The 27,082-nt window shown below is 43.5% G+C and overlaps 1 protein-coding gene across 2 annotated transcripts in view; it reads right to left on the bottom strand.

Moving 5' to 3' along the window:
- The window catches only part of col8a1a (collagen, type VIII, alpha 1a), a 73,556-nt gene that overhangs the window by 16,264 nt on the left and 30,210 nt on the right, over positions 1-27,082 (bottom strand). The window contains exon 1 of one of the 2 annotated variants that reach the window (XM_041883145.2): positions 13,741-13,832. The exons of the other annotated variant lie outside the window; for it this stretch is intronic. The gene's annotated coding sequence lies outside the window, so the exon portion shown is untranslated. Of the gene's footprint in view, positions 1-13,740; positions 13,833-27,082 lie in introns of those variants that run through there. 2 annotated transcript variants of the gene reach the window in all.

The following is a 27,082-nucleotide window of genomic DNA, read 5'->3' on the forward strand; positions in this document are numbered from 1 at the left end:
GTATAATTGTAAACAACAGCTGGTGCATAAAATCTAATACTTAGGAAGTCTTGAGGTTTTGCTCACCTGAGGTAGAGTATCTCATGATAAGCAGTAGACCACACTATTTACCACCACAAACCGATGCAGGCACTAAGATTGCACTCAATAAGCTGTATAAGGCCATAAGCAAACAGGAAAACACTCATCCAGAGGCAGTGCCCCTAGTGGCCGGGGACTTTAATGCAGGGAAACTTACATCCATTCTACCTAATTTCTACCAGCATGTTAAATGTGCAACCAGAGGGAAAAAAAACTCTAGACCACCTTTACTCCACACACAGAGACGTGTACAAAGCTCTCCCTCACCCTCCATTTGGCAAATCTGACCATAATTCTATCCTCCTGATTCCTGCTTATAAGCAAAAACTAAAGCAGGAAGCAGCAGTGACTCGGTTAATAAGGAAGTGGTCAGATGACGCAGATGCTAAGCTACAGGACTGTTTTGCTAGCACAGACTGGAATATGTTCTGCGATTCTTCCGATGGCATTGAGGAGTACACCACATCAGTCACTGGCTTCATCAATAAGTGCATCGATGATGTCGTCCCCATAGTGACCGTACGTACATACCCCAACCAGAAGCCATGGATTACAGGCAACATCCGCACTGAGCTAAAGGGTAGAGCTGCCGCTTTCAAGGAGCGGGACTCTAACCCGGACGCTTATAAGAAATCCCGCTATGCCCTCCGACAAACAATCAAACAGGCAAAGAGTCAACACAGGACTATGATTGAATCGTACTACACCGGCGCCGACGCTCGTCTGATGTGGCAGGGCTTGCAAACTATTACAGACTACAAAGGGAAGCACAGCCGCAAGCTGCCTAGTGACACAAGCCTAACAGACGAGCTAAATCACTTCTACGCTCGCTTCGAGGCAAGCAACACTGAAGCATGCATGAGAGCATCAGCTGTTCCGGATGACTATGTGATCACGCTTTCCATAGCCGATGTGAGTAAGACTTTAAAGCAGGTCAACATTCACAAGGCCGCAGGGCCAGACGGATTACCAGGACGTGCACTCAGAGCATGCGCTGACCAACTGGCAAGTGTCTTCACTGACATTTTCAACATGTCCCTGACTGACTCTGTAATACCAACAAGTTTCAAGCAGACCACCATAGTCCCTGTGCCAAAGAACACTAAGATAACCTGCCTAAATAACTACTGACCCGTAGCACTCACGTCTGTAGCCATGAAGTGCTTTGAAAGGCTGGTCATGGCTCACATCAACACCATTATCCCAGAAGCCCTAGACCCACTCCAATTTGCATACTGCCCCAACAGATCCACAGATGATGCAATCTCTATTGCACTCCACACTGCCCTTTCCCACCTGGACAAGAGGAACACCTACGTAAGAATGCTATTCATTGACTACAGCTCAGCGTTCAACACCATAGTGCCCTCAAAGCTCATCACTAAGCTAAGAACCCTGGGACTAAACACCTCCCTCTGCAACTGGATCCTGGACTTCCTGACGGGCTGCCCCTAGGTGGTAAGGGTAGGTAACAACACATCTGCCACGCTGATCTTCAACACTGGACCCCCTCAGGGGTGGGTGCTCAGTCCCCTCCTGTACTCCCTGTTCACCCATGACTGCATGGCCAGGCACGACTCCAACACCATCATTAAGTTTGCTGACGACACAACAGTGGTAGGCCTGATCACCGACAATAATGAGACAACCTATAGGGAGGAGGTCAGAGACCTGGCCGTGTGGTGCCAGGATAACAACCTCTCCCTCAACGTGATCAAGACAAAGGAGATGATTGTGGACTACAGGAAAAAAAAAGAGGACTGAGCACGCCCCCATTCTCATCGATGGGGCTGTAGTGGAACAGGTTGAGAGCTTCAAGTTCCTTGGTGTCCACATCACCAACAAAGTATCATGGTCCAAACACACCAAGACAGTTGTGAAGAGGGCACGACAAAGCCTATTCCCCCTCAGGAGACTGAAAAGATTTGGCATGGGTCCTCAGATCCTCAAAAAGTTCTACAGCTGCATCATCGAGAGCATCCTGACTGGTTGCATCACTGCCTGGTATGGCAACTGCTCAGCCTCTGACCACAAGGCACTACAGAGGGTAGTGCGTATGGCCCAGTACATCACTGGGGCCAAGCTTCCTGCCATCCAGGACCTCTATACCAGGCGGTGTCAGAGGAAGGCCCTAAAAATGGTCAAAGACTCCAGCCACCCTAGTCATAGACTGTTCTCTCTGCTACCACACGGCAAGCGGTACCGGAGTGCCAAGTCTAGGTCCAAAAGGCTTCTTAACAGCTTCTACCCAGAAGCCATAAGACTCCTGAACATCTAATCATGACTACCCGGACTATTTGCACACACACACACACACACACACACACACACACACACACACACACACACACACACACACACACACACACACACACACACACACACACACACACACACACACACACACACACACACAGTGTAGTCATGTATAGTTAGTGTAGTCATGCAGGTACGCATAATGTACTTTACTGTTGTAGTAGCTCATTACTGTAAATTCACTCACTCACTCACTAATTCTCATTCAATCGTCACATGCAACTTCAGCCACTACTGGACCACAGGGCAGAGAGAGCGTGACCATGGATGTCTGCGGTCCTGACGTTACCCAACATCTGCAGCGTTAACCACATGTGGTTGGTCACACGCCACAGAGCTTTCAGCTGCTCCTCTTGCCCCAGACATACTCAAAAACAATCAAAGCTTTTCAAAGCTGTCTTGTGTGTGTGTCTGTGCGAGCGTGTGTGCAGGGCTCTAAATAACAATACAAAATTGGTAGCACTGGTGCGCCAAACTTAAAAGAGTTAGGAGCACCACATGAAATGTAGGAACACCAGAAAATACATATTTTCTACTTAATTGAGATATAGCCTGTAGTGAGATTTTATGAATTCTAGCTTCGTTTGAAACACATGTTGTGCCCTAGAAACGAATATTTAACACTGTAAATACATCTGTTTATTATAAAGCTCAAATTTGATACGAATACCTGTCATTGAAATGTCAAGTTAATTTGTAGAATATTAGATTTCTCCATGGTGTAAAAGGACTATTTTCCTATTGAGATGAATTACATCGAAAATGGTACACTGTCTCTTTAAAAATGTCAGGTTTTTGATGGTGACTTGCAAGAGATCTGTCATTCATTCATTGCTATGATCACTGATCTCCTGATGAAGCTATCCCCTTTCCTTTCTTTCTGTGCCCCCAAATGTTTGGATACACTGGTAAAGTTACGATGCTGTTAGCTAGCTAGCCAATGAGATAATAAGATGAACAAAGTGTTAAGAAATGGTTAACGACGTCGACCCACGAGTAGTTTTAGAATGGCCCACGACATGGTTTATGAATGTAAAATGCGGTCCCGGCGAACCGCTATAAGGAAGATAAAAATGTTGCGCCGGTAATATGGGTCAGGGCCCAGTTCCCCAAAAAATTGGGTCAGGGCCCAGTTCCCCAAAAAAAGAGAGAGGAGGGGGACATGATGGAGGGAGGCAGGAGAGAGAAAAGAAAGGTGTGGCTGCCCACAGTATGATGTCTTACTCATGGAAATACACCTGGGTCTGGTTTCCTGGATATGTGTGTGTGTGTGTGTGTGTGTGTGTGTGTTTGTATGTCTGTGTGGTGCATTCTCCTTTTATAAATGTCCACACGCACACGCACACACTCACAAAGGAATGTGAGGTAATGAAAGGGAGAGACAGAGGTTCTGACGCACAGAGACGTATGTGTATGCGTACAGGCAATAGGCACGTAGCATCAATCACTCTGACAACACTGTGTGATCCTACTGGTTGTTGAAAGCATTCCCACTAACCAAGGAAGAACTGTCCAAGCCTACTGAGCATGTCCAGACAACCACTGGGCGGTCTCTCTCTCTCTCTCTCTCTCTCTCTCTCTCTCTCTCTCTCTCTCTCTCTCTCTCTCTCTCTCTCTCTCTCTCTCTCTCTCTCTAACCCTAACCCTAAACCTAACCCTAGCTCCAAGCCCTAACCCTAAAACTAACCCTAGCTCCTAACGCTAACCCTTAACGTAATCTTCTGGTCCCCACAAGAATAGTTAAACACACACACACAGGCCCAGTTAGACAGAGCTAAACTAAACAACCAAACTATGTTTACTGATTCTCTCACTCCCTTTGTCTCTCTCTCTCTCTCTCACTTTCTCCTTCCCTGAATGCAATGAATTCCTTCAGTTTAAATAACTCTCAAGAGTAGAGGTTTATGTTTGCAGGAACATGCTCTTTACGCAATGCATTGAAGACACTCACATATACAGTACAAATACCTTAGAACCCTCTTTGACCTTTCTGTCCTTATTCTGCCTTTCTGAAGCTTACCGTATGCTTCCCGGTCAAAACAGTTCACGCATATATTATGACAACATTTTGTGTCGTTTTTGTTTGTTTTGGTGTTCGGCAGCGGTTTTCTTTGGACTGTTCGTGCACATAAATTATTTTCTTGAGGCAAGCCAGTGTTCGGTAGCCGAAGTCTATGCCCCTTCGTCTGTGATTGGTCAACAGTAGGGATTCTTCAATAAAGTGTTTTTTGTCATTTAATGACAGACGACTAGTTTTCATGCACATTTTTCCACCTGAGAAATACTGCACCAAACATCTTAGTTAGATGTAAAATTGCGTGACTAAGACCTCCTCGGCAAAACGTTACAATTAATGGCAGATTTCTTGATTTATCTTAGATTGATTCTGACTATTTTGAGGAAGTGTTACTGTATGTTGTTGCGTACGGTGTTTCAAGAGTGACAAACAGTAATATTGCTCGTTATTCAAGCTAATGTCTTTTTAAGGGAGCATTTGAGGCACAGATGTTCGCTTAACCTAGCTGAGTTCTGCTAGGAGCAAACCGAACCTAGTATCCGGACGCCGGACGCCGGATACCTCCTATGTCCACTTGGAGGGAAGTAGAAGAGGAATCTCTGTTTGAGGTTCTCATGGTACGCTACAATGTGTTTTTAGTTGATTTGTTAAAGTATAGGTGGGTATAAAGTGCATTTGGAAAGTATTCAGACCCCTTGACCTTTTCCACATTTTGTTACGTTTCAGCCTTATTCTAAAATGGATTACATTGTTTTTTTCCCTTATCAATCTACACACAATACCCCATAATGACAAAGCGAAAACAGGTTTTTAGAAACTTTTGCAAATGTATAAAAAATTATAAACTGAAATATAACATTTACATAAGTATTCAGACCCTTTACTCAGTACTTTATTGAAGCACCTTTGGCAGCGTTTACAGCCTAGAGTCTTTTGGGGTATGAAGCTACAACCTTGGCTCACCTGTATTTGGGGAGTTTCTCCCATTCTTCTCTGCAGATCCTCTCAAGCTCTGTCAGGTTGGAAGGGGAGCATCGCTGCACAGCTATTTTCAGGTCTCTCCAGAGATTGGGTTCAAGTCCGGGTTCTGGCTGGGCCACTCAAGGACATTCAGAGACTTGTCCCGAAGCCACTACTGCGTTGTCTTGGCTGTGTGCTTAGGGTTGTTATCCTATTAGGAGGTGAACCTTCACCCCAGTCTGAGGCCATGAGCGCTCTGGAGCAGGTTTTCATCAAGGATTTCTCTGTACTTTTCTCCGTTCATCTTTGCCTCGATCCTGACTAGTCTCCCAGTCCCTGCCGCTGAAAAACACCCCCACAGCATGATGCTGCCACCACCATGCTTCACCGTAGGGATGGTGTCAGGTTTCTTCCAGACTAAAGAGTTAAATCTGGGTTTCATCAGACCAGAGAATCTTGTTTCCCATGGTCTGAGAGTCCTTTAGGTGCCTTTTGGCAAACTCCAAGCGGGCTGTCATGTGCCTTTTATTGAGAAGTGGCTTCCATCTGGCCACTCTACCATAAAGGCCTTATTGGTGGAGTGCTGCAGAGATGGTTGTCCTACTGGACGGTTCTGCCATCTCCACAGAGGAACTCTAGAGCTCTGTCAGAGTGACCATCGGGTTCTTGGTCACCTGCCTGACCAAGGCCCTTCTCCCCCGATTGCTCAGTTTGGCCGGGCGGCCAGCACTAGGAAGAGTCTTGGTGGTTCCAAACTTCTTCCATTTAAGAATGATGGAGGCCATTGTGTTCTTCGGGACCTACAATGCTGCAGAAATTGTTTGGTACCCTTCCCCAGATCTGTGCCTCGACACAATCCTGTCTCGGAGCTCTATGGACAATTCCTTCGACCTCATGGCTTGGTTTTTGCTCTGACATGCACTGTCAACTCTGGGACCTTATATAGACAGGTGTTCGCCCTTCCAAATCATGTCCAATTAATTGAATTTACCGCATGTGGACTCTAATCAAGTTATAAAATTATAAAATACTGTTTTCGCTTTGTCATTATGGGGTATTGTGTGTATATTGATGAGGAAAACATGTATTTAATCCATTTTAGAATAAGGCTGTAATGTAAGAAAATGTGGAAAAAGTCAAGGGGTCTGAATACTTTCCGAATGCACTGTATACACTGAGTATACCAAACCCCCTTTTGCCCTCAGAACAGCCTCAATTCATCAGGGCATGGACTTTACAAGGTGTCAAAACGTTCCACATGGATGCTGGCCCATGTTGACTCCAATGCGTCCCACAGTTGTGTCAAGTTGGCTGGATGTCCTTTGGGTGGTGGACCATTCTTGATACACACGGGAAACTATTGAGCATGAAAAACCCAGCAGCGTTGCAATTCTTTAAACAAACCGGTGCGCCTGGCACCTACTAGCCTACCCCGTTCAAAGGCCCTTAAATCTTTTGTCTTGCCTATTCACCCTCTGAATGGCACACATACACAATCATTGTCTCAATTGTCTCTAGGCTTAAAAATCCTTCTTTAACCTGTCTCCTCCCCTTCATCTACACGGAGTGAAGTGGATTTAACAAGTGACATCAATAAGGGATCATAGCTTTCACCTGGATTCACCTGGTCAATCTATGTCATAGAAAGATGTAATGTTTTGTATACTCAGTGTATGTTCGCACAGAAAGGTGTCTGTGTGTGAGCATTCAGGCTTGTGTCTGTGTGTGAGCTAGAGGAGAGGAACTGGCCTTGTGCAGAACTAAGTAGAGAGGAATTCAGAATGAGAGGAGCTGTGGAAAATACGCCCTGTCCAAAAGAGGAGGGGAAAATGGTTGATTGTTGAGAACCGCTTTTAGTCAGAGATTCAGGTCTCTAAAAAGGCAGTGGATTAAGCAGTCACACCATCAAATAGCATTAAATGGGTTCAAGTCACACACACACACACACACACACACACACACACACACACACACACACACACACACACACACACACACACACACACCAACCCGTGCTCCCGTGCTTTCAACCACCCATTTATCATGTGTATGTGAATCTTCACCATGTTTCACCATGTTCCACCACTCTCTAAGATACACAGAGACTGATCTAAGGTCAGTTTAGCATGTTTCCTTTCTGATAGTGAAGGTTAGGATTTGGGGAGGGTAAGCTGATACTAGATCTGTGAGTTAAGGCGAAGTTTATGCGAAGGACATTGGAAGACAAGGCCCTACACAGATTATCTGATTTCCACAGACCTGAATAGACTGCCAACAACAATCACGATGACACCCATCCTCCTTATGATATAAACATCAACGTAACTGACACCAATCAGTTACAGTTAGCCCACAGTTTTCTGTGATATTTCTATATCTGCAAATCTCAGAACGTTTTGAGCACTGAATAAGGTCCTGTAAAAAGCTTGTGATGCCCCAGCGACACTACCAATTAGACTAGACAGCTCTCCGGCCATATGTCTGGTCAAAGTGGAACATGTTTTCCCAGCTGTTTGTTCATTTACACAATAAAGCCATTGTGTGCTTGTGACTGTACAAGCTGAATCTAAACAATTTTGCTCCAGCCAAGCAGTAACCAGAGTTGTGGACTCGAGTCACATGACTTAGACTCAGCGTCTGACTGGAGTCACACATTTGATGACTTGAGACTCGACTTAATAGAAAATAAAATAACTTGAAACTTGACTTGGACTTGGAGCCTGAAGACTCGGGACTCGACTTTGACTTGAAATTAATGACTTGAATTTATCTGGCCAGGTTTTGTAATGTTTTGACACACATTTTGTGGCACAGTCTACGTGGATTACTCTACACGCATCCAGAGACAGTAGCCGCAGCATCGCCCTTGCAAGAAAACCTGCAACGGATTGGCTAGTGAAATGCACACTCAGCACTCTGATTGGACCACCAAACTGTCAATCAATACAGGTTGGGTGGTGAGCTAGTGACCAGATTGCTGATTTGCTGTACATCTACAGTTGAAGTCGGAAGTTTACATACACTTAGGTTGGAGTCATTAAAACTTGTTTTTCAACCACTCCACACATTTCTTGTTAACAAACTATAGTTTTGGCAAGTCGGTTAGGACATCTACTTTGTGCATGACACAAGTAATTTTTCCAACAATTGTTTACAGACAGATTATTTCATTTATAATTAACTGTATCACAATTCCAGTGGGTCAGAAGTTGACATACACTAAGTTGACTGTGCCTTTAAACAGCTTGGAAAATTCCAGAAAATGATGTCATGGCATTAGAAGCTTCTGATAGGCTAATTGACATTATTTGAGTCAATTGGAGGTGTACCTGTGAATGTATTTCAAGGCCTACCTTCAAACGCAGTGCCTCTTTGCTTGACGTCATGGGAAAATCAAAATAAATCAGCCAAGACCTCAGAACAAACATTGTAGGCCTCCACAAGTCTGGTTCATCCTTGGGAGCAATTTCCAAACACCTGAAGGTACCACGTTCATCTGTACAAACAATAGTACGCAAGTATAAACACCATGTGACCACGCAGCCGTCATACCGCTCAGGAAGGAGATGCATTCTGTCTCCTAGAGATTAACGTACTTTTGTGCGAAAAGTGCAAATCAATCGCAGAATTAAGAGCAAAGGACCTTGTGAAGATGCTGGAGGAAACAGGTAGAAAAGTATCTATATCCACAGTAAAACGAGTCCTATATCGACATAACCTGAAAGGCCGCTCAGCAAGGAAGAAGCCACTGCTCCAAAACTGACATAAAAAAGCCAGACTACGGTTTGCAGCTGCATATGGGGACAAATATTTTTTGGGAGAAATGTCCTCTGGTCTGATGAAACAAAAATAGAACTGTTTTGCCATAATGACTATCGTTATGCTTGGAGGAAAAAGGGGGTTGGTTGCAAGCCGAAGAACACCATCCCAACCGTGAAGCACGGGGGTGGCAGCATCATGCTGTGGGGGTGCTTTGCTGCAGGAGGGACTGGTGCACTTCACAAAATAGATGGCATCATGAGGAAGGAAAATTATGTGGATATATTTGCAACATCTCAAGACATCAGTCAGGAAGTTAAAGCTTGGTCGCAAATGGGTCTTCCAAATGGACAATGACCATATCTCAGACTACCCATCTTAATATTTTCTTTTTATTGGCCAGTCTGAGATATTACTTTTTCTTTGCAACTCTGCCTAGAAGGTCAGCATCCTGGAGTCGCCTCTTCAATGTTGACGTTGAGACTGGTGTTTTGTGGGTACTATTTAATGAAGCTGCCAGTTGAGGACCTGTGAGGCGTCTGTTTCTCAAACTAGACACTCTAATGTATTTGTCCTCTTGCTCAGTTGTTCACCGGGGCATCCCACTCCTCTTTCTATTCTGAGCCAGTTTGCGCTGTTCTGTGAAGGGAGTAGTACACAGCGTTGTGCGAGATCTTCAGTTTCTTGGCAATTTCTCGCATGGAATAGCATTCATTTCTCAGAACAAGAATAGACTGACGAGTTTCAGATTAAAGTTATTTGTTTCTGGCCATTTTGAGCCTGTCATCGAACCCACAATTGCTGATGCTCCAGATACTCAACTAGTCTCAAGAAGGCCAGTTTTATTGCTTCTTTAATCAGCACAACAGTTTTCAGCTGTGCTAACATAATTGCAACTAGGTTTTCTAATTATCAATTAGCCTTTTAAAATGATAAACTTGGATTAGTAAACACAACGTGCCATTGGAACACAGGACTGATGGTTGCTGATAATGGGCCTCTGTACGCCTATGTAGATATTCCATTAAAGATCAGCCGTTTCCAGCTACAATAGCCATTTACAACATTAAACAATGTCTACACTGTATTTCTGATCAATTTGATGTTATTTTAATGGACAAAAAAAATGCTTTTCTTTAGAAAACAAGGACATTTCTAAGTGACGCCAAACTTTTGAAGGGTAGTGTAAATGTCAGGAATTGTGAAAAAACTGAGTTTAAATGTATTTGGCTAAGGTGTTTGCAAACTTCCGACTTCAACTGTATAGGATCGGGTGCAGCGTAAACGTCAAATTATAGGAAGAGGATTGCCATAATAAATAAATATGCAGCTCCAAAGTTTACTTTGCAAGCTCATCAGCAGTGGGGTAACAATGACTAGCATAGGCCTACTGGTATTTTGAAATGTAACAATTGCTTGAAATCGATCATTTACTTATGAAGCTTGCATTTAGATTTTTTTTAAAATTAATTATTACTGTGGCGAAGACGCACCATGGGCGTAGTGGAGAGTGCCCTCTTGTTGAAATGTTTGCTCTTGCTTTCACACATTTAACTGCAGAGGCCCTATGTGGTAAATCTACATTCCATCTAGTACTTCAATAATTGCTAGTGTTTCATAATTCCATTCCTGTACCGTTTATTGCAACACTTAGATATTTAGGTTTCATGTTTGATAGGCCTACGATACATTTTCATTTAGCCAACCATTTCTTACCCTCTGAGTGGCGTGATGTTTATTGTGCACATGAACGTTCACAAGACTCATGAGGTAGAAATTCTGTTTATTTAATTCAATGTATGTTTTCCTTTGTTCATATTTCCCAGGTTATGTCAGAGTTCCGTGTGTCTGTGTCCTATGTCTCTATCATTCTAGTTGTGCATAATAGGAGTGCTCGCGCCTCAGTGTGCATAGAAATAGGCTTCATGGCCTACGCTCCACGCTTTGGAGTCAGAACTTTGAAGAAGAGAAAATGATTGTTCCATGTATGCATGGTGTTGAAATATCATTTATAATCATTAAGTCTGATTAAGATGAATTTACCAATGGATGTGGAAATTGCCTTTTACATTATAGAACCAGTTTATTGGTTGTAATTGCCAATTGGGTAATTGTATGGTCCTGGGGGCCAAGTGCTTGTATTATGTAGACCTACCTGTTTGAGCTCCTGTTAGACAGTTTCAATTTGGTTTCTCAAGGGGAGGCTGTACAGTCTTGCCCTCTAACTGTGTCCGTTCAGATACGACAGGTTAAGCCTGATACAGAGGCTATTTCTTTTGGGCTATTGCCCGTGTATATTTGATCAATCTACTTTTTGTATGATATGGTGCTTTCACCATTGGATCACCAAGACCTATAAATAAATCTACACTCTGAGCACGTCGACCTGCCTTGCCTTCTGCTGATTTCATGCCATTATGACTGCTACAAGGTCCCTATTTTATAATGACATAGTGTTGTAGACAAAATAATGAAAAGGACTGTCTGGTTCCTCAATAAATAGACAAAGAGTTGTAGTTGAACAAGTCGTTGCATGTCTAGATTTTTTACTTGACTTGACTTACTTTACTTGACTTTTTTACTTGACTTGAGACATGACTTGAAAACTTGTGACTTGACTCGACTTGCTCTTAGAATGCACAACTGGGATTTGACTCGAGTCTTGACCTGTTCTATTTGGGACTCGACTTGAGACTCTGACCTTATAATAGTGACTTGGTCCCACCTCTGGCAGTAACACATCTGATACTACTAATCAACTAATCTGTCTCTAATTTATGTTTTGATCAGGGGAGCTACTGCATGGTGGGAGCAAAAGCCAGCACCCACACTGGACCTTGTAGGATAAGATTGCCTGGTCTAAATCCTTGCACATCCATAGAGGCACTTTGAATAACCTGTATTTCAACCAGATATCAGCATCAACAGTAATGTCCATGCCTCACAGAATAAGACCATAAATTAACATTCACTTTGATTGACAGACCAATGCAACAATGAGCTTTCCAGTGAGAGAACACTATCTAACCAATGAGCTGTCATTATTCCAGGGAGAGAACATCACTTAGTCAATGAGCTGTCATTACTCCATGGAGAGAACATCAATTAGCCAATGAGCTGTCATTACTCCAGGGAGAGAACATCACTTAGCCAATGAGCTGTAAATATTCCAGGGAGAAATAACTCCTGTCAGCCAGTGACAGTTTGCTCTGGGCTCTTTTCTCACCAAATTGCTGCTCCTGCCCCCATCACACAGACCTGACAGCTTCATTCCTCTGCCACACACACATCTCACGGCCTACACACTCACACACACACAGGCACGTACAGTACACTCGCACACACGCACACAGATGCATGCACACTTACAGACGTGCACACACACTCACACCCTCCTGCATATGCACACACACACACACACACACACACACACACACACACACACACACACACACACACACACACACACACACACACACACACACACACACACAAACAAACAAAAGTGTGCAAACACAAACACACATGCTTTCTAAACAAGCATTCTCTCACGGATACACACATTCCATTTCCCTGGGGATGGAAACTTTTCTCAGAAGAGGAGAACTGGACAAACCCACCCCACTAGGGGGCACTCTCACTACATAGCCCGGGAAACGAGCTACCCGCTGCCCAGGCTTCCCTGGCCCACACCCTGTCCAGCAATACTACTATGCTCTACCGGTCTGATTGCAGCCAAGCATGGCCACCATTAGACACATTAATTGGGATTAATTGATCGTTTAGTTATTGAATGTTTCTCTGATTGAAAATGCATTCATAATGGCAAGTTTCTTCTTCACTGTTCAAAGCATTGGCAACATCCTCCGTCTGTAACATGTACTGTATGCCAACAAAGCATATTTGAATTAAACTTAAAATGCACCACAGACATCTCAGTGACCTCTGCTAGTGAAGCAGCCAATGTGAACAAAGACACCACTTAAAGACAGTTCAGCTTTACAAAGAAAACCAAGCCATAATGGTTCAACTACTCTATTTGGCCTTCCCATTCCCATTCAATCCAAAAATCCAAGAGACCCAATTACATCCAAGAACAACCTAACTAAAATGTAAGTGGACCAAAGGGGATTTGTGCTACCCTAAAACAATTTAGTTTCATTCAATTACCAAGGAAGACCTAGATCTTACTGGACTAAATACAAACATGTAAAACCAATCCATGATATGAAGAATACACTGGGGAAATACTTTTCCCCACAGAGCAACAAAAATCAACCACAAGGAACACAACTTATATACAAAGGCTTCGGACATATACAACTCTGTTTCTGATAACTCCAGAATACACTCAATGGCAGTCAACCTGTCAACATAGAAAAATACAAACATATTGCATGTACAGACACACAAACCAAGTGCCAAAATGTGTACCATCAGATCAGATGTTGCCTTGAACTTAAGCAGACATTTTTTGTTTTACATGCATCTAAAAAGCTTAATTCTTTACAGCATTTATCCACTGTAATAATCAGGATATTCATCCATGCTTGTCATCTGAAATTATGAAAAAGGTGCTAAGGCTGGAGGATTGGAAGGTTCCTTACCTTTCTCTGTGAGTGGCCGTTTAAAGAGGGAATAATCACTGCAGTCAGACAGACGGAGAGACAGACAGACAGACGTACAGAGAAAACCCTGGGTTATGAGCTCCGAACAGCACCACACAGCATGGACCTGATTTATATCTACTACTGGGAGGAGTCAGAGGGAGGAGAGGAGGGCAGAGGTGGGGGGGGCAAAACAGAAAGAGAAAGGGGAAAGAGAATAGAGAGATGGATAAATAGAAAAAGAGGGGGGAAAGAAAGTGAGAAAAGGGTGGAGAATAACAGATGGAGGAGTAAAAACTTGCTTAACAGTAGTAGGGAGTAAACATATGAAACAATTATCCTGTGGGGGGTTGTGTTTGTGTGTGTTTGTGTCTGAATGTGTGTGTTTGTGTGTGTGTGTGTTAGCTGCTCCAAGCCACCTGGCCCGACACACACTGTGGGTCAGCTGCTGAGTCAGGGGCTTCCACAATAGGCCATCACTGGACGTCATCACCTCACACATACACACACACATTCAGACACAAACACACACATACACATATGTCAGGAGTCCTTAGAGCAAGAACATGACACTGTTCTTCCAGGGCAGTTCTGACACCTGTCCTCAACCCCCCACCCCCACTTGACTTATTCACTTTGTGGTCTCCAGAGAGTGTGTGTGTGTGTGCCTGTGTACGTGCACACCGCCATGTGTCCACCCCTCCACTGACAGAGCCTGCTCTTAGTCCTCAGGGTCTTAGAGAATGGACAGCAAGTAGCAGTATGTCTCCACCGTGGGTTACTGAATGCAGTAAGTGTCTGTGCGTGGGGGGCCACGGTGACAGAGGGGTGTGAAAGAGTGGATGTCCCATACTGTCTTCCACAGGCAAGCGTCAGCTCTGCCAGCCATGTCCAGCCAGTCACTACTGATGATTAATGACTAATGACGTATGGGTAAGTCAAGTAAATGAAAATAAATGAATAGCCTCCTGTTGTGTTTCTCAACTGCTGTCCAAAGCATTGCACTTTTTTGTCCTAGCCTAGCACTAACACACCTGATTAAAAAATGTGCATTCCTGTTGGCCCCTGAGACTGGAGTCAACCACTTAAACACTGTTCTAGTGTGCTTTTATGTCAGTAATAAGAGTTGAACTGTTTGCAAGGATTCCCTTTCATTCTCTGAAATGGTGATGTGGGCGTTCAGCCTGATGGAGCTCTACTGTACACACACACTTTGAGCGGCGGTGTGAAAGGTACATGTTAGTCAGGCTGTAATAGGACAGTGTGTTTGTCCCTGGGCTTAAATTCTCTTCCTGTTCCTTTAATGAAGCCTCAATAAGCCTCAGTCACCTCCCACTGTGTGTGTGTGTGTGTGTGTATTTATGTGTGTCTTCAGTTCCTACTGTAATAGTGCAAACACCCATCTTTTCTCAATTCTCTGCCAGTAAAAGATCTGTATCTGTAGAAATCTGAATCTCAGTCCACACTCATCATGACCACATCCTGTTGGCTCACAGACGCATCTCATCAGCACCCAGACTAAATTACCCTAGAGAGAGAGAGCAGAGAGAGAGCGAGAGAGAGAGAGAGAGAGAGAGAGAGCGAGAGAGAGCGAGAGAGAGCGAGAGAGAGAGAGAAACCAGTCAACTGAAAGCATGCTGTCCATTGGGTGTGAGTAGAGGGATATGAAGGACATTACAGGAGCTTTCAGCGCCTTATTATCACATTACAGAGCTGGCACGGTGCTGTGTGTCTCCCACATGACTACAGACAGAAAGACAGACAGACAGAAAGACAGACAGAGGATTAGAAGCATGTGTGACTAATGAAAACCAGAAAACGATACTTTAGACTGGGTGAGAAACAGTCTTGCTTTAATCACAGTCACACACACCGTGTAAAGAGAATCGTCAATGGGTTCCTAACCTCTGTGTCTGTCAAATATAATGTAATGCTCTCGCTCCCATGCTTTACTGTGTGTGTGTGTGTCTGTGTGTGTGCGCTTGCATGTGTGTGTGTCATAGAGCAGATACACAGTCAAGGGGGATCCTAGCTATTCAATGGCACTGAGACACAGTATTCAATTAGCTCTCTGTGTTTGGCCTTCAAACACCATCCACCCCCTGTATCCATCTATGACATCTGGCCTACTGTTTACTGATGAACAGGAGAGTAGAGGGACAGGAGGAGAGGAGAGGAGAGGAGAGGAGAGGAGAGGAGAGGAGAGGAGAGGAGAGGGAGAGGGAGGAGGGAGGGAGGGGAGGGAGGGAGGGAGGGAGGGGGGGAGGGAGGGGAGGGGAGGGGAGAAGAGGAGACCCTCCAAACCAACCACACTTTCAGGCTACTCTTTTATTAAAGCAGTTAATTTAATTAAAACAGTGGGAGTTGAGAGGCTGAGCCTGTCACCATGGTAACGATGGGTCAACCATCTCTCCTTTACAGTTCTACAGCTGTCATGAGCTCTATCTCTGATTGGTTGACAAAGCCTAACTTTGCGAAACTCCCACTTTGCCACATTCTTCCTTACTTTCCCGTTCTCTGTGTGGCAACGCTGGAATTCCGTGGGCAAACAGACGAGTCAACATACCAACACTCCTGTCACACCGTCCCAGGGGGACATAAGCACCCAGAGGGGCTTGGAATTCCTCCCTTTCTGTGTGCGGTCCCTAAAAGTCCTGATGATCTGTCTGTCCCCAATATGTCACAACTCTGAACCTATAGCCCTGGACATCGTCCCCAAATGGAAACTGACAGGCAAACAACTGGGCCATGTTGGTTTCTCAGCCCTCGGCACAGTGAAAACATGGGTCTGACTTCAAAGAGAGGGCTCCTTTAGAACAGTTCCCTACACAATGACAAGTATTAAATACCCTCAACTCAGAGTCCACCACAGACTCACGCAGGGCTTAAAACAAAGTCATCCATGGAGTCAGGAGAACTTTAACAGTGGTCACCAACCCTGGTCCTGGAGAGCCACATGGTATGCAGGCTTTTGTTCTAGCTCAGCCCAAATTTGATGAGAAATTAAGAAAGAAAAGTGTTTGTTAGTATTTGAAACTATTTGAAACTCGTGTTCGTTGTTTGTGAAAGTTTGCATACCATATTGCCCTCCAGAACCAGGAGTGGGACAAGGGTAAGTTGGTCGGAAAAATGTGGATTCACAAGTTCAACTGACCCTACCCATGAGGGTGTCCCATCCTGGGCTTGATGAGAACTCTCCGCCCTGTCCCTCCCCTGGTTCTCCCCTGGTTCTTAGGGGCACGTCATCACACTTCACATCCCACAACTGCTACACCCAGGGCGGGTAGGAACCACTACCCTACCCCCCTAGCCCCTAACCTGGGACAGCAAGTAAATCAGTCAGTGTAGACATTTAAGAGCCCCCAGTGCCGTGTTAAAAGTGCCACTCTCACCACCAGTATGGCCCAACGTTTGTTTGAATGTTTTTGTAAAAACAACCCTGTCGCTCACTCACTGGGGGCTCCCATGACTTATACATTCCCCCCTACTAGAACACACACACACACAGACATGCACACACACACACACATGGATTGAGGTGCGGTAGGACATTAGGGTGATTCCTCACGGAACTAGAACAAACCATGATTTTTCTGATGTGTACAACATTTAATCCATAGAAGGGTCATTTGGAGGAAGGATTGTTGACATACATTGCCTTGTTAAAGTATTCAGACCACTTGGATTTCTTCACATTGTATTGTGTTACAAAGTGGGATTAAAAATGTCAACAATCTACACAAACTACTCTGTAATGTCAAAGTGTTAGAAAAATTCAGCTCCCTGAGTCAATACATGTTAAAAACACCTTAGGCATCGATTACAGCTGTGAGTCTTCTTGGGTAAGTCTATAAGATCTTGGCACACCTGGATTGCGCAATATATGCCCATTATTCTTTTCAAAATTCTAGACTAGACAGCAATTTTGAAGTCTTGCCATACATTTTCAAGCAGAATTCAGTCAACACTGTAACTTGGCCATTCAGGAACATTCACTGTCTTCTTGGTAAGCAACTCCAGTGTAGATTTGGCCTTGTGTTGTAGGTTATTGTCCTGCTGAAAGGTGAATTCCTCTCCCAGTCTCTGGTGTAAATCAGAATGAAGCAGGTTTTCCTCTAGGATTTTGCCTGTACTTAGCTCCATCACGTTTACTTTTATCCCTCCAGCATTTGACGATGTCAAGCATACCCAAACTATGATTCAGCCACCACCATGCTTGAAAATAAGGAGGCAGTTACTCAGTGATGTGTTGTGTTGGATTTGCCACAAACATAAGGCTTAGCATTTAGGCCAAAAAGTGTATTCCTTTGCTGTGTTTTTAATCTTCAGCATTACTTTAGTGCCTTGCTGCATATAAGATGCATGTTTTGGAATATTTTATTCTGTATATTTGTGTTCTTCTTTTCACTTGGTCATTTACAGTGCCTTCGGAAGTATTCAGACCCCTTGACTTTTGCCACATTTTGTTTACGTTACAGCCTTATTCTAAAAACAGTAAAAAATATATATAATCCTCAGCAATCTACACACAATACCCCATAATGACGAAGTGAAAACAGGTTTTTAGAAATGTTTGCAAATGTATTAAAAATAGAAAACAGAAATACCTTATTTACATTCAGACACTTTGCTATGAGACTCGAAACTGAGCTCAGGTGCATCCTGTTTCCATTGGTCATCCTTGAGATGTTTCTACAACTTTATTGGATTACACCTGTGGTAAATTCAATTGATTGGACATGATTTGGAAAGGCAAACACCTGTCCATATAACGTCCCACAGTTGACAGTGCATGTCAGAGCAAAAACCAAGCCATGAGGTCAAAGGAATTGTCCGTAGAGCTCCGAGACAGGATCGTGTCGAGAAACAGATCTGGGGAAGGGTACCAAAATTGTTTTGCAGCATTGAAGGTCCCCAAGAACACAGTGGCCTCCATCATTCTTAAATGGAAGAAGTTTGGAACCACCAAGACTCTTCCTAGAGCTGGCAGCCCAGCCAAACTGTGCAATCAGGGGAAAAGGGCCTTGGTCAGGGAGGTGACCAAGAACCCAATGGTCACTCTGACAGAGCTCTAGAGTTCCTCGGCAGGGATGGGAGAACCTTCCAAAAGGACAACCATCTCTGCAGCACTCCATCAATGAGGCCTTTATGGTAGAGTGGCCAGACGGAAGCCACTCCTCATTAAAAGGCACATGACAGCACGCTTGGAGTTTGCCAAAAGGCACCTAAAGGACTTATAGACCATGAGAAACAAGATTCCCTGAATGCCAAGCCTTACGTCTGGAGGAAACCTGGCACCATCCCTACAGTGAAGCATGGTTGTGACAGCATCATGCTGTGGGGATGTTTTCAGCGGCAGGGGCTGGGAGACTAGTCAGGATCGAGGCAAATATGAACGGAGCAAAGTACAGAGAGATCCTTGATGAAAACCTGCTCCAGAGCGCTCAGGACCTCAGACTGGGGTGATGGTTCATCTTAAATAGGACAACGACCCTAAGCACGCAGCCAAGGCAACGCAGGAGTGGTCTGAATACTTTCCAAAGGCACTGTAGGTCATTATTGTGGAGTCACTACAATGTTGTTGATCCATCCTCAGTTTTCTCCGATCACAGCCATTGAACTGTTTTAAAATCACCAATGGCCTCATGGTAACATCCCTGAGCAGTTTAATTTCAGAAGAACGACTATATCTTTGATATGTCTGGGTCGTTTAATTCATAATCCACAGCATAATTATTAACTTGACCATGCTTAAAGAGTTATTCAATATCTGATTTGTTATTGTTACCCATCTATCGATCACTCCCCTTCTTTATGAGGCTTTCGAAAAGCTCCCTGGTCTTTGTAGTTGAATCTGTGCTTTCAGTTCAATACTTGACTGAGGGACCTTACAGATATTGTATGTATGGGTGACAGAGGAAGTGTTAGTCATTCAAAAATCATGTCAAACCCTATTATTTCACACATCCATGTAACTTATTATGTGATTTGTTAAGTCAAATGTTTATCCTGAACTAATTTAGGCTTGCCTAAACAAAGGGGCTGAATACTTATGTAATTAATATATTTTAGCTCTGAATTTTGTATTAAAATAATGTGCTTCCACTTTGACATTACAGAGTATTTTGTGTAGAAAAATGACAATTAAATCCATTTTAATCCCACTTTGTTACACAATAAAATGTGAAGCAATCCAAGGGCTCCAAGGGGTCTGAATACTTTTGCAAAGGCAGAGTTGCAAAGAAAAAGCCATATCTGGCCAATAAAAAGGAAAGATTAAGATGGGCAGTCTGAGATTTGGCTTTTTCTTTGCAACTCTGCCTAGAAGGTCAGCATCCCGGAGTCGCCTCTTCACTAATGACGTTGAGACTGGTGTTTTGCGGGTACTATTTAATGAAGCTGCCAGTTGAGGACCTGTGAGGCGTCTGTTTCTCAAACTAGACACTAATGTATTTGTCCTCTTGCTCAGTTGTGCACCGGGGCCTCCCACTCCTCTTTCTATTCTGGTTAGAGCCAGTTTGCGCTGTTCTGTGAAGGGAGTAGTACACAGCGTTGTCGAGATCTTCAGTTTCCTGGTAATTTCTCGCATGGAATAGCATTCATTTCTCAGAACAAGAATAGACTGACGAGTTTCAGATGAAAGTTCTTTGTTTCTGGCCATTTTGAGCCTTTCAGACTATTTTCACAGGTATGTGGTGAATTTTCAAAACTCTTAGTACAAAACTCCAAACTGTTAACACTTGTAACACAGCCAGTCTTACATTCAAATCAATGCAAATAGTTTGGGTAGCCATTTGATTATTTGTTCAGGAGTCTTATGGCTTCGGGGTAGAAGCTGTTAAGAAGCCTTTTGGACCTAGACTTGGCGCTCCGGTACCGCTTGCCATGTGGTAGCAGAGAGAACAGTCTATGACTAGGGTGGCTGGAGTCTTTGACAATTTTTAGGTCCTTCCTCTGACACCGCCTGGTATAGAGGTCCTGGATGGCAGGAAGCTTGGCCCCAGTGATATACTGGGCCATACGCACTACCCTCTGTAGTGCCTTGCGGTCGGAGGCCGAGCAGTTGCCATACCAGGCAGTGATGCAACCAGTCAGGATGCTCTCGATGGTGAAGCTGTAGATCTTTTTGAGGATCTGAGGACCCATGCCAAATCTTTTCAGTCTCCTGAGGGGGAATAGGCTTTGTCGTACCCTCTCCACGACTGTCTTGGTGTGTTTGGACCATGATAGTTTGTTGGTGATGTGGACACCAAGGAACTTGAAGCTCTCAACCTGCTCCACTACAGCCTCCTCGATGAGAATTGGGGTGTGCTCGGTCCTCCTTTTCCTGTAGTCCACAATCATCTCCTTTGTCTTGATCACGTTGAGGTAGAGGTTGTTATCCTGGCACCACACGGTTCAAAACCTTTCATTGTGCATTCATTTTGTGTGTAGACATCTTTCACCACACAACCATTGATCCAAAATATATGTTAACTGTGAAATATAATGAGTACACTGGTTTAATCACCAAAACACAACATAATAATATCTTCTCAATTTAGCTGTTAATCCAATGGCAAAAAATGCAAGACAAGTATTTCAAAATTGCCCTTTTCAAATGCTGAAAGTAATATGCTACAGTACTGTACATTGCAGTATATTACACTGTTTTCACATTAGGCTACACACTTGCACTACCCGTCAAAATTAACTGAAAATCAAATTTCCATCATTTCTATTCCATGTGTGATCAAGTTGTGTTCATTGAAGACATCTTTCACAATCATTGATGTAAAATATAAATTTATTGTTCAGATATAATTACACTAGTTGTACTGTATTCAAAATAAATGAATGAAAGAAACAACGTTTAGCAGGCAGTAGTTTGAATCAAACCTGTCTTGAGCATTTGGCCATAGGTTCTCATTGACACAGTAAATGTCCTCATTGTTCATGCACCTGGGGAAAAACCTTTTGGCATGGCGAATCCAAGCCTGACATAGGTCTGGAGTGATGTCATTGCATGCTTCATCAATAGCCTGAAAGAGGGTGGTACGCCCATGGGGATGTCAATCATACATCTTGTGTGTTGTAGCGGTCCTGTGTGGCTCAGTTAGTTAGTATGTTACTAGCAACACCAGGTTTGATTCCCGCTGGGGTCACATATGAAAATGTGTGGAGACACTTTGAATAAAACCACCTGATACGTATTGTATTGGCCAATGTGAAACACGTACAGTGGGGAAAAAAGGATTTAGTCAGCCACCAATTGATGAGAGAGGCCTGTAATTTTCATCATAGGTACACGTCAACTATGACAGACAAAATAAGAAAAAAATATCCAGAAAATCACATTGTAGGATTTTTAATTAATTTATTTGCAAATGATGGTGGAAAATAAGTATTTGGTCAATAACAAAAGTTTCTCAATACTTTGTTATATACCCTTTGTTGGCAATGACACAGGTCAAACGTTTTCTGTAAGTCTTCACAAGGTTTTCACACACTGTTGCAGGTATTTTGGCCCATTCCTCCATGCAGATCTCCTTTAGAGCAGTTATGTTTTGGGGCTGTTGCTGGGCAACACGGACCTTCAACTCCCTCCAAAGATGTTCTATGGGATTGAGATCTGGAGACTGGCTAGGCCACTCCAGGACCTTGAAATGCTTCTTACGAAGCCACTCCTTCGTTGCCTGGGTGGTGTGTTTGGGATCATTGTCATGCTGAAAGACCCAGCCACGTTTCATCTTCAATGCCCTTGCTGATGGAAGGAGGTTTTCACTCAAAATCTCATGATACATGGCCCCATTCATTCTTTCCTTTACACGGATCAGTCGTCCTGGTCCCTTTGCAGAAAAACAGCCCCAAAGCATGATGTTTCCACCCCCATGCTTCACAGTAGGTATGGTGTTCTTTGGATGCAACTCAGCATTCTTTGTCCTCCAAACACGACGAGTTGAGTTTTTACCAAAAAGTTCTATTTTGGTTTCATCTGACATTCTCCCAATCCTCTTCTGGATCATCCAAATGCACTCTAGCAAACTTCAGACGGGCCTGGACATGTACTGGCTTAAGCAGGGGGACACGTCTGTACTGCAGGATTTGAGTCCCTGGCAGCGTAGTGTGTTACTGATGGTAGGCTTTGTTACTTTGGTCCCAGCTCTCTGCAGGTCATTCACTAGGTCCCCCCGTGTGGTTCTGGGATTTTTGCTCACCGTTCTTGTGATCATTTTGACCCCACAGGGTGAGATCTTGCGTGGAGCCCCAGATCGAGGGAGATTATCAGTGGTCTTGTATGTCTTCCATTTCCTAATAATTGCTCCCACAGTTGATTTCTTCAAACCAAGCTGCTTACCTATTGCAGATTCAGTCTTCCCAGCCTGGTGCAGGTCTACAATTTTGTTTCTGGTGTCCTTTGACAGCTCTTTGGTCTTGGCCATAGTGGAGTTTGGAGTGTGACTGTTTGAGGTTGTGGACAGGTGTCTTTTATACTGATAACAAGTTCAAACAGGTGCCATTAATACAGGTAATGAGTGGAGGACAGAGGAGCCTCTTAAAGAAGAAGTTACAGGTCTGTGAGAGCCAGAAATCTTGCTTGTTTGTAGGTGACCAAATACTTATTTTCCACCATAATTTGCAAATAAATTCATAAAAAATCCTACAATGTGATTTTCTGGAAAAACAATTCTCAATTTGTCTGTTATAGTTGATGTGTACCTATGATGAAAATGACAGGCCTCTCTCATCTTTTTAAGTGGGAGAACTTGCACAATTGGTGGCTGACTAAATACTTTTTTTCCCCACTGTATTTGTAGATAGTGGTCCTCTGTAGCTCAATTGGTAGAGCATGGCGCTTGTAACGCCTGGGTAGTGGGTTCGATCCCCGGGACCACCCATACATAAAAAAAAAGGTATGCACACATGACTGTAAGTCGCTTTGGATAAAAGCGTCTGCTAAATGGCATGGCATATTATAGATTAAACACTAATCAACTTTGGTGAAAAAGTGACTGTATGATTTTGTGTGTTATACTTAGTCAATTGAAAATGTGCTTAAAGTTTTGAAACAACTGCCTTTTTGATGATCTGTTTTCTACTAAGCGTTGTGAAAATGTACCACATACTTGTGAAAATTGCTCCAAAGCGAATTGAAAAAAACTGTAAAATGGGCCATAGCTTTAAAACTAACAGAGATCCCACTCTGGAACTTTTTTTTGTAAATTATGCTTTAAGATACAAATGTCAAATATGTGTCAACAATTCTTTCTCCAAAGGACCATTTTGTTCTAGTTTAGTGAGGAATCACCCATTATCTTGAGGTCAAAATCCCATAACCTCAGTTTATCTAAGAAATGTGTTTGTTTGTATTTGAAGTACAGTAATTTCACCGCCACTGTTCACCCAGCTGGGTCATTCCACCATTTCAGTGCCTTTTGAGATGTGTAACTTTGTCAAAAAAAGAAGAGTAGATCAGCTCACCTGCTTTTACACTATAATTTAACTTTTAGATTTGCTTAATATTATTATTATTTTAATTGTTTTAAGTAATGGTTTCACCATATTAGAGGGATAGTTCAGTTCATGTAACAGGGTTGACCTTAAACTGAGGGGCAGACATAAATTAATCACTAATCACATGAACATGAAAGCTAATAGTCCCATGCCCAGACTATGGAGGAAAGGGAAGTAGCTTGCTGTCACTATCCCACCTTAGCTTATCTCCAAATCGTGGAAATGAGTACCCCAAGCTACAGTATAAGTGTGTTCTATATATGTATTTGTGTGTGTGTGTGTGTGTGTATGTGTGCTTGCCTGCATGTGTTTGTACCTCTACTTGAGTGGTGGGTGGTGTGTTTATTTAGCTAGCTTTGGGAGTTTGCTGTGAATGTACAAGCCACCCACACACACACACACACACACACAGCTGGCCTGTACACAAAGACCAGGCTTCACACCGCAGTGTCGCAGTAAAGTCCCCCCTCACACACACAAACTCATACGCACACACACTATGCCTGCCACTTGACAAGACCCGACCCATAATCCCTTGCCTCAATCAACAGACTGTAAAATTCCTGCCTCTCGCCCAGGGCTGCTCACTGATGACATCACCATCACTGAGGGGGTTTACAAGGTTTAGGGCTGGGGGTTAGGGGGTTTGGTAGGGCGACCCCCAGTTCAAAAGGGTGCCTCTCCCATGGGCGGACATAAAAAAAGCAGTTTATCCCACAGACAGGTTTTATAGGACATTGAACATAAACAGAATAAAAGCAACTTTGTGAACGACTTGAGCGACATGCTTGTAAAGGGATGTATGTGTGTGTGCGTGTGTTCAAATTGGCGACCCCTATGACCAGTTCCAGTCAGGACACAAGACTACATGAGAAGGTAAACCATTTTGTGTTACCATCACTCTGACAATGTATGTATGTCTATGAGTGAACCAAAATTACCCTCTCCCCCATCTCAACTTTTTGTGGTAAAACCTTTCCTCAGCCCACCAGCCTTCTGAAAGTCAGAACATCATATAGGTCAGGGATGGACAACTTTGATGGGGGTGGTGGCCACAAAAAAACGGAACTCATCATCAGGGGCCACAGTGGCTCGTGGGTCTCTGTACCCCCTTCCCCCCCACACCCCAGAGCAAAACATTTTAGCGCCCCCCTCATGACAGCAAAGAGAAAGAAATGACGTATGCTGCAATTCTGCACATTTTGCCATGGGGCGTAGAGAAAATTTTGCCGTTTTAAAGCAAGTTTGCTGCAATTCTACACATTTTGCCATGGGCCGGAGAGATGATTTTGCAATTTTATAACTCATTTCATGCAATTCATTTTGCCATGGGGCAGAGAGAAACACGTGCAGTTCTACAGCGAATTTCCTGCAATTGTACACATTTTGCTATAGGGTGGAGGCAAATGTTTGCCGTTTTTAATATGATAACTGATGATCAATGGTCCCCACCCTGGTCGGTAATTCGACCATGCTTACTACAAGTTTAGATAGCTGGCCGCTAGACTAACTTACAAATCTAAAAAAATTGAGCTGACATGGGCTAATTGAGTGACTGCTTGTACACAAACACATTTCGAAATCGCATCTTGTGTATTCTATTATTCTAACTCTCAACATATATGTATACAGTACCAGTCAAAAGTTTAGACATTCCAAATCTGTCATCAAGGCAAAGGGTGGCTACTTGGAAGAATCAAAAATATAAAACATATTTGGATTTGTTTAACACTTTTTTGGTTACTACATGATTCCACATGTGTTATCCCGAGTGGCGCAGTGGTCTAAGGCACTACATCGCAGTGCTAGCTGTGCCACTAGAGATCCTGGTTCGAATCCAGGCTCTGTCGTATCCGGCCGCGACCGGGAGACCCATGGGGCGGCGCAAAATTGGCCCAGCGTCGTCCAGGGTAGGGGAGGGAATGGCCGGCAGGGATGTAGCTCAGTTGGTAGAGTATGGCGTTTGCAACGCCAGGGTTGTGGGTTTGTTTCCCACGGGGGGCCAGTATGAATAATAAAATGTAATGTACTCACTAACTGTAAGTCGCTCTGGATAAGAGCGTCTGCTAAATGACTAAAATGTAAATGTTATTTCATAGTTTTGATGTCTTCACTATTATTCTACAATGTAGAAAATAGTACAAATTAAAGAAAAACCCTTGAATGAGTAGGTTTGTCCAAACTTTTGACTGGTACTGTATATATATATATATTTGAATTGGTCCGAGGGCCTGATCCCTGATATAGATGATGAGAGGTAAACATAAAGACAGAGAGAGGAGCCAGGATGTCTGTGTTCGGGTCTGGGTCTATGATAAACAGGGCTAAGAAGCAGGATGCCCCTCAGAGAGTAAACACTAAGGCCCTCACTGGCTGCATTAAACACCAGGCTGCCTCTTCCCATCAGCCTAGCCCTCTTCAACAACTAGTGTTACTGGGCCTTTGTCCAACAGGGGGACCAACTGTTGGTGCTAGGATGAAGGCTGGTTTACAGTTGGTCTATCGACATGTCTGTAGACAATTTTCTCAGTGACATCATGAATATTCTATTGTCGTCCAACATCAAACTTGTCGTTGTTGTTATGAAACAGTATAAACACTAAAATGACTGGCTACATGACATCATCAGCAGCCTGTTGGTCCAAATAGCATAACTCCTGTATTTTAACACCAATAAACCCATCAGTTAATAAATGTAGCATTTGTGACCAGAGCATAGCTGACAACGTCTTATCTTTAGCTAAGTTTAATTAATTATTACAGGAAAATAATCTCACAAAAATATCATTATTTACAAGGTAATGTCAAGTTAATAACAGAAAATAGCCTCACGAGTGGCGCAGCGGTC

This window comes from Coregonus clupeaformis, chromosome 40, assembly GCF_020615455.1.
Source record: "Coregonus clupeaformis isolate EN_2021a chromosome 40, ASM2061545v1, whole genome shotgun sequence".
Taxonomy (NCBI): domain Eukaryota; kingdom Metazoa; phylum Chordata; class Actinopteri; order Salmoniformes; family Salmonidae; genus Coregonus; species Coregonus clupeaformis.